Raw genomic sequence first — 8,982 nt, forward strand, 5'->3', positions numbered from 1 at the left:
GACTCACCCTCATGTCGTTCCAAGCCCGTAAGACCTCCGTTCATCTTCGGAACACAGTTTAAGATTTTTTAGATTTAGTCCGAGAGTTTTCTGTCCCTCCATTGTAAATCTATGTATGGTATACTGTCCTTGTCCAGAAAGGAAATAAAGACATCATCAAAGTAGTCCACGTGACCTCAGGGGGTTAGTTAGAATTTTTTGAAGCATCGAAAATACATTTTGTTCCAAAAATAACAAAAACGATGACTTTATTCAGCATTGTATTCTCTTCCGGTTCTGTTGTCAATCCGCGTTCACGAGGCCAGTGACGCTGCTGACGTAAGACGCTGCTGACGTGTTATCTGGTGCGTCCGTGTATTCGGGTTCAAATAAATATGTCTAGTTAAAAAAAAATGCATGTCTTCCCGTGTCGAAATCCTTAGACATGTTTGCAAAGATTGTTTTGTTTACAGCGTGCGTCTCCCTCAGACTGTAAACGAAGCTCGGGCGCACCAGACACACGTCAGATCGTCTTACGTCAGCGGACTCATGAACGCGGATTGCAGAGTAGCATGTCCGAGGACATTAGAGGATATGGACGTCCATCAGAGAAGATGCATACCAATTTTCAACTTCAGGGATCATACGGGCGCAGAGTTATAAAGGTTTTTTTGTTGTAGAATTAGAAAATTCTAAATTGCAGACATTTTATAGGTGGAAATTAAATCGGAGATATATATATTTTTTAAATGCAAGTTTTGTTGTATATACAAATATTTTGTTTGTAGCACTTAGAGTTCGAAAGTTATGATCCAAAATGCAAATTGCATGATTATAGCACCACCTAGTGTTAGACATGCATTTACCGCAATGTTTCAGTACAGCACCTGGCAGATTCTTCAAAATCTTGAAAGGTGACTTGTGTCACACCTGTGTGACTCATTGACTATGGGGGTTAAGTTGTGGTTTTACTACATCTTTATATGCATAAACTGCACATAAATGTTTTTAAACTGTTCAGATGATATAAATCAGATTATTTAAATGCTGTAAATCAAATCAAATTCATATTTATTTTTTAAGCTTGAGGTCATGGCATAGTCAGGCTAATGTTGAGCCAAATTGGCCTAGTTTTTGCTGTGTCACTGATTGTTAGCATTAATCAAACTGCTATATGAGACTTTTTGGCTGATTCAGCATGTTGAATCGTTTGTAAGAAAATCTCTCTGGCTCATGCTATGCTAACCAGTGCACACGAACAAAAAAGAAAGTAATGAAAGCAAGCAATGAAGTCAAGAGAAACATAAAATCCTTGAATCTCTGACCATGGGCAGACCTCTATCAGACCCTTCCTGCTGGTAGTTATTCGCCTTCACATGGATCGGCTAGTTTTCTGATGTTTGTTGTCTTTGCTGTGTCGCTATTGTTTCTTCATGTGTCTGGGTGTGTGGGAATTGGAAAATTTGGCCAAATCTGATTATCCCAATGACTATGGTGGTTAAGGCACTACGATTCTACTGATATGACCTCCTGAAAAAACGTTATCATGTGTTGGTCACAAATGTGTGCAAGATAAAACAGGGCCATTGTTCGGCCCAGTTTTTGTGGTGTGTTCTGCACTATTGGCACTTCCATCTGTGACTTTTTGGCTTATTCAGCATACTTTATTTATAATTTGTATCTTTGCAGTTCTAACTATTCTGCCAATGGCTAGTATGCAATAAATTCCTTTCACACAGGTGCAGACATACGTGCTATTTATCTGCTCATTGTTGTCTTTGCGGTGTGTTCAAGCATGTTTAAGTCTTTGTAGTGTGTTCAACTATTTGCCATAGATGCAGTAGACATGAAAGTAAACTCCACAGTAAGCTTGTGTTGTTGCTATTTCATTCATGTTGGTCTGTGTTAGATTTATTTTATGGATAAAACCTTAGTTTTTTTTTTTTAAAGTCATTGCAGAGTCTTGCATCAGCTGCCTTTCTGAATCATTTTATATAAATAAATCTGTTGTTCTTTAAAAAAAAAAAGAAGTCAATCTTGGCTCAGAGGACTCCTAAACCCCAAACAGTTGGTTTGTGCCAAACAGATGTACATCTGTTACTATTGTATGGTCTATAGCTTTAACACTGCAGAAAGGAACTACTCTCAGTTTTTCTGGTTGAAACTCTCTCTTCCCACCCTGATAGCAATCAATAATAGAAGTGGTCTAAATATTAGAAAATGTACATATATTTTATGTGGAAATCTAAGGACCAGAAAATGTTTGACAGAATGCAATAAGATGTCCTCCCTGTCTGTCAAAATCTATGGTCAACACATGTATTTTCATACCTCCACAAACCCCGCACACGCAGACGTCACATGTCATCAGCATTTTTCAAAAGGCTATAAAATGTGTGGAGAGAGTCACAGAGCAACAGCAGCTGCCTTTTACAGTTCCTCCAGAATCAAAAACAACGACCTTGTAATTACCGTCATTATAAGATGGCATCCTGTGTCAGCACTATCAATGGCAAAATGAATCTTTAGCAGTCAGGTGGTAAAAGAAAGAGCTTAATTATTTGTTTACTGTACGTTCATTATTAAGGCAATATGAGCATGTGCGATTTGTCGGCCGATATGAGCCTGATATATCTGCACTGGCGTATATGCCGCAGATATGCCACTGATATGATTTTTTTCTTTTAAATAATATAATCGCAGATAAAATGCTTGTAAATTGTATAATGACATAGTTTGTCCAGCAGAGCACGCTCCATTGTTTGCTACTGGCGATCCAGGTCAGTGTAGTGACACCAGCCAGTGAGCCCACCCTTTCTCTTCAGTAAAGAGGTCTCTTGTTCAGGCAGCAGCAGGCAAGCAGTCAAGCGTTGTCTTAACGGTGAGTTTATAGCTAGCATATAGCTAAACATAGTTTTCAAGATCTGCTATTGGGTCAGTATATATACGGCCTTGACTTGGGAAATGGCAGAGAAAAAGGGGGGGGATAAAGTGAAAGGATCTCAATTTAAACCGGAAATGACTTAAATACATCTTTGACTGGATCTATGAATAAATCTATGACTCAGTTTAGACAAAGCATTCTTTTTAGGCAAAACAAAGAATGATGCGATCTGCAAGCTGGTTCTGCATTATACACGATGCACCATGATGCAACCTAGTATTGCATTATACATGATATTAATTATATCATGTTATTCCAGAAGTCATGGATGATGCAATCACACAAGCTTACATCACTCTGCTGAACAAACTGCCTTATATCAGCTCTAGAAATCATACAGCAGGGGTGCAAAACTCAGTTTGTTGCAACCCTGCTTTAACACACATACCTGTAGGTTTCAAATAAGCCTGAATGACTTGATGAACTGGATAAGGTGTGTTTAATGAGGGATGAAACTAAACAGGACTGTAGCCCTCCGGGAACTGTGTTTTGCACCACTGTCATACAGTGTTGTGCTCTCTTATTTGTCAGTGTTTGATTTTGCAAGGGACATTTCTGTTCTGTTCTGGCTAAAGAAAGTGAACAGAGAGGCCATGTACTTGTGTGAACAGTGCAGATAACTTCAAATGGAGCAAAGCAATGACACGAGATGCTCCAGAGACATGTGTCCCTCATGATGGGGAAGGAGAGAGTGAGTGAACAAGAGGGAGATTTGAAGAAAGACTGCAGAAAGACATATGACCAAGAGACATTACACAAGAGAAAAGCTCAGCTGAATATCACTGGAAAAAATAGGGTTATGATCGAGCTTTAGGACCCGCGTTAATAGTTCTACACCGGCACTTACAGGTCTTCTTACGACACACAATATGAGACCACTACGCTTCACTAGGTCAGTCTCACTGGCATTATTCCAGTTCCAAGTTGGTTTTATATATTTACACTAAAATCTTGAATGACATTCCCCATCACATTTGAACACTATCGTCCTTTACACATTTCTAAAAGTCATATAAACTTGTTTCTTCTTAATAGTCATAAGTAGTTAATAGCCTACAGCAACTGTCAAAATGATTTATGACCCTATGATTGACAGGTGGGCGTGGCTTTCCTTTGATCTTCCCCCGCCCCTTCCAGTTCCTCCCCTTCCTGTCCCGCCCATTGTCCCGCCCCTTCCGGTTCCTCCCCTTCCTGTTACCTTTGACCTAGTTCCGCCCCTTCCTGTTACCTTTGACCTAGTTTCCGCCCCTTCCGGTTACACTTTCTGTCAAAATGATGGATGGTTACCTTTGACCTAGTTCCGCCCCTTGCGGTTACAGCTTCTGTCAAAATGATGGATGTGTGACAGTTAGTTTGATTGTTTGATCAAGAAAAGGGAGGTATTGGCCTTGTTAACATAAGATTTGATGTTACAGTTACAAAGTGATGTGACAGTTAGTTTGAGATGTGATTGTTTGAAGTTGGTGTTTTGGTCACCGCATCCCTGAGCTTTATCAAGGGGAGCTGTGAAAGTGATAAGAAAAAAATGTACAACTATTCACTGGACCAAGCATTATGTTCATTTAAATAAAATGGTGAAAGTTTATCTGTTCTGTAAAAAAGAATATAAAATAAAATCTCACACAAAAAGTTGAAATAAATGTACAACTATTCACTGAACCAAGCATTTCAGTTTAAATAAAATGGAGCCACAAAAATAAAAAATGTACAACTATTCACTGAACCAAGCATTTCAGTTTAAATAAAATGGTGAAAGTTTATCTGTTCTTTAAAAGAATATAAAATAAAACCTCACACAAAAAGTTTAAATAAAATGGAGTCACAAAAATATTCCAAACAGTTAAAAATGTATTAGATAGTTGAAGAAAAAACATACAGCTTATGTAAAACCTCACACAAAAAGTTTAAATAAAATGGAGCCACAAAAGTATTGCAAACAATCGAATGTATGAATGATCTGACTCTGTCTCAAAAACATAGGGAGCACGCGCTTCCTATGTGTGTGTGTGTGTGTCTGTGTGTGTCAAAGCAGGAATTTCCCCCCCTCCGCATTGCTGAGGACCTCGAAAGTTTATCTCACACAGAAGTTGAAAAGCATTCTGTTCATTTAAAATAAATATTTTACAAATTTACTGTAGCAATTATGTTAGATTTAGATAAAAATAAAATCATCTTACATTTTCACCAGGGTTGAAGTAGCTCCTATCACATAGATGTCCATATTGACCATTTAAAGTTGAAAAGAACCCCAGAGTATTTCTCTCTTTCTCTCTCTCTCACACCAGTGTTTGACAGTCAGAGGGCTGTGTTCAGTGATCAGAATGAGACTGTGAATGTTTGCTAAATTTATTTCATAGTGTATAAGCATTAAAAGTTTGAAATAGTTTCAAACTTATTCAATGAATTCATAAAAAACAATTATGCTATATCGATGGTCTCTGGGGAAAACTTGACTATATTTTTTTACTTATCAGGGTGCATGTAAAGAACTTTGAAATTTGCGGCTCTCACAAGTTATCTCACACATTGTGTGAAATGTTTAATAATTCCTCAAGTAGTATCTGTGAGAAAATCCCCACATAGGCCTATCTGTAGTGAGAGAGCAACAATGAAGACTTTTAGAATCTGTGATGCCTCAGGCCGAGCCCCATTGATAGCCTGCTTATAAGCTCCTTCCGATCACCAGCACATCTTCAGAGAAATACGTTACTTTACAATAATGTTAGCTTCAGGATATAGGGTGACAGAGCAGATGAGCCTCTGTGCATCACGTAATGTTAGTCTGCTAACGCCTTTCCAGAGCCAAAGTTTTGTTCGTACTAAATTTATTTCAAAGCATAATCGTAAAAGTTTAAATATGATCTTTTAAAAATGAAAAGATTGTTTAAACGAAATCTTTACATCTTTACAATCTTTTTTTAACGGTGACCCAAAGTATAATTGTTATTAATATAACCATAATGATTTTTGTACTGTAACAGCATATTCTACCCCGTACACCTAAACACGACCATCACAGAAAACTGCATTTTTACATTGTTTTTACATACTGTTTTGCACTCTCACACACTAAGTTGGTTCCATAAACTCAAATAAAGTATATAACTCAATGTATAATGACAAAATGTATTCAAACAATTTAACCTTAGTTTTAGCTAAATAATATATATAAAAATTATATATATATATATATACAAATATAAAATATAAAAACTCCTTACATTTTCATAGAACTGAAGAAGTAGTAGAAACTAACAATAAAAAAACAAATAGTTTAAGATGTCATAAACAAAAACCCTCCCAGATCCTTCAGGGATAAACTACAGGGTGAGATGAAGCTTCACACCCTCACAGAGACGAGAGGAGTGACAGGCCAGATGAGCCTCTGGGGTCACAATGCCCCAGCATATGCAAAGTTAGTCTGCTTTCCACTGTTTTATTCATATTAAACTTGTTTAATTAAAAGCATAATCTTAAAATTTTAAATGAGATCTTTTCAAATTAAAAGACCGTTTAAATCAAATCTGTAAAGTTTTATTAAAATCGTATCTTCTATTTATCTTCTACTTCTGTATGATATAAATGATTTCATAAATTTAACCTAAGGTATTATTTTTTTACTAAACATCGTTTGTTCAAAAAATAAAATACATTTTTTTATAAATCAAGAATTGTGCTTTGGCGTCTTAGATCTTATTTCAAACAGTATTTTTGTCCATGCGACATGAAACATGTTGTCACAATGTTTTTGTTGTTTTAAAAGAAATCCCAGGACTCTACATTGCTCTTATTTAGATTAAATTGTATCATTTAGAAAATCACCACACATGTTCAGAGACGCGATGTGCCTCTGTGGTCCATGAGTAATAAGTAAAGTTTGTCTTGAGCGAATATATAATTTTACTCGTCTTAATTCAAAGCATGATCTTACTTTTTCTACGGTAGCTATGATCTATTGTACGTATAAGATCATTTTTACTTTTCTTGTATCTCCCAAACTATCCTTATTCATTGTGGAAACACACAGGGTGAACCCCTTTACTGAGAGTATACTATCGGTTATCTACTCAAAATATATGTAGAATTTTAAAATGTTAGCCTTTGTTGATGCGACAGGCCACATGAACAGACTTTGGAGAGAGCTGATGATACTATAGCTGGAAGCATGCCCCTTTGACCTCCTCCATTTTTGTAGGCTTTTTGTTAAATACCCTATAGCTTAGTCCTTAATGGTACGCTGTGTAGAAATTTCCCCATCTAGCGGTGATATTGTATTTTGCATTCAAACGCATAGTGCTCTCTAGCGCTTCGCTTTTTCAAATGCGTATTGCAACTACGGTAACCGCTATGTGCCAAGAAGCTACGCCCTGTCGTCCAATTGCACTTCATCGAGTTTAACTATACACGTTTTACCGTTATGTTGCCTATATAATGAATTACACAACCACGGAATGAAAAAGCTTGTAATTTAGACCATAACACTGACTTAACTGTCGAGGAGAAAGCAGGACTTCGGTGTCCCTTTCAAAGTCTTTTCTCCTTCATTAGCTCTATCCACCTGGGAAAAGCCACCCCCATATTTACCCTCGTTTTAAATTTGCCGGTCGCGTTTCCTTTTAGATTAAATTTTTAAGCTTTATCATGGCTACGAGGATTGCATTATGAAGTGCCGTGCAATCTTTCAAGCGCCTCTCACTGACCGCTTCAGTGGTTTCAGTCAGCCGGCTCTGAACGAAAAGGTTGGCTAGTTGAGCTAGGCTAGTGCTTTTTGTCCCTCTCTGCTATTATAGTTTTTCAAGATGGTGGAACGACATGGAGGCAGGCCTCCATGGACTTACCCGTACCATGTAAATAAAGATAAGAAATTCTTTGCTTACGAGGATAAGTCAGTTCGTTGGCAAAGGTAATTTTACACCAACGAGAAAATATTTATGAATAAAGACATTGATTTTAGCTAATACAATACTTTATAAAAAAACTACCATAAGTTTAATTTCAGATGTGTAAATTACGAAACTCAATTTTTTAACCGAGTGAATCTACGCATGAGAGATCTTCATAAGTCATAACTTCAAACCAAAAGATTAAAAACCAAAGATTAAGCTAAATGACACTAGGTTCCAGCGTACCTAAAAAGTTAAAGAGTTAAAATCATGCATACGTGTTGTGTTCTGACACAAGGCCATTAGCTGATTCATTTTGTTTTATAAATTTACTTTACTGATTTCTACAAATATCAGCCTGATAATATGTACTTAATACACGATGAAACAAGATAATCATGCTACCAATTACGTCTGACACAATGTTTTTAAGAAAAGTAGAGTTTTAAAATGCAACTAAACCATATGATTTTTCTTTTGACAAACCTACAGAAATGCATGTCGATTACTAAGTTTCAGGCATAGTGCAAACATGCAATGTTCGAGAAAGTGTAATCTTTGCGAGGTCTCACCCACAAACGCAAAACTTTGTGTTGGGAAAATATTATGGAAGTAATTTTCAAACCGTAATTATATTACATTTATATTTTATTACTATTATGGTTTCATGTTGATTTAAAGTATTTGTTATTAATTAATACTAGAGCCCGACCGATATGGATTTTTGGGGGCCGATGCCGATACCGATATTAGGGAGTAAAAAAAGCCCGATACCGATATATCGGCCGATATTATTTATGTGTATATTATAATACAGTAGCAATATTATTTATGTGTATTATAGTACAGTATACCAGTCAAAAGTTTGGACACTTTCCTATTGGTGTGTACAAACTTTTGATGGGTACTTTACACAGTAGCTATAAACAGAATAAATATATTTTATAAACACGTTTTGCAATGATCACTCAAATGTGGTAATCAAACACTTGTGTGACACAGATATGTAATGGAGGCAGGGGGAATGATAGAATGAGAATTATACAGCTGAGCTGTAACCAAACTAGTTTGCATTGCATGTTATATTATATTCTAAATACTGTTGCATAATCTTCACTAACGACGACTTTGTCTTTTAATTTAGTCATAACTTGTATCAATAAATATATAAAAAGT

This window comes from Siphateles boraxobius, unplaced genomic scaffold (assembly GCF_051911475.1).
Source record: "Siphateles boraxobius isolate OS27281-9 unplaced genomic scaffold, OSU_SipBor_1 32, whole genome shotgun sequence".
In the NCBI taxonomy this organism is placed as follows: Eukaryota; Metazoa; Chordata; class Actinopteri; order Cypriniformes; family Leuciscidae; genus Siphateles; species Siphateles boraxobius.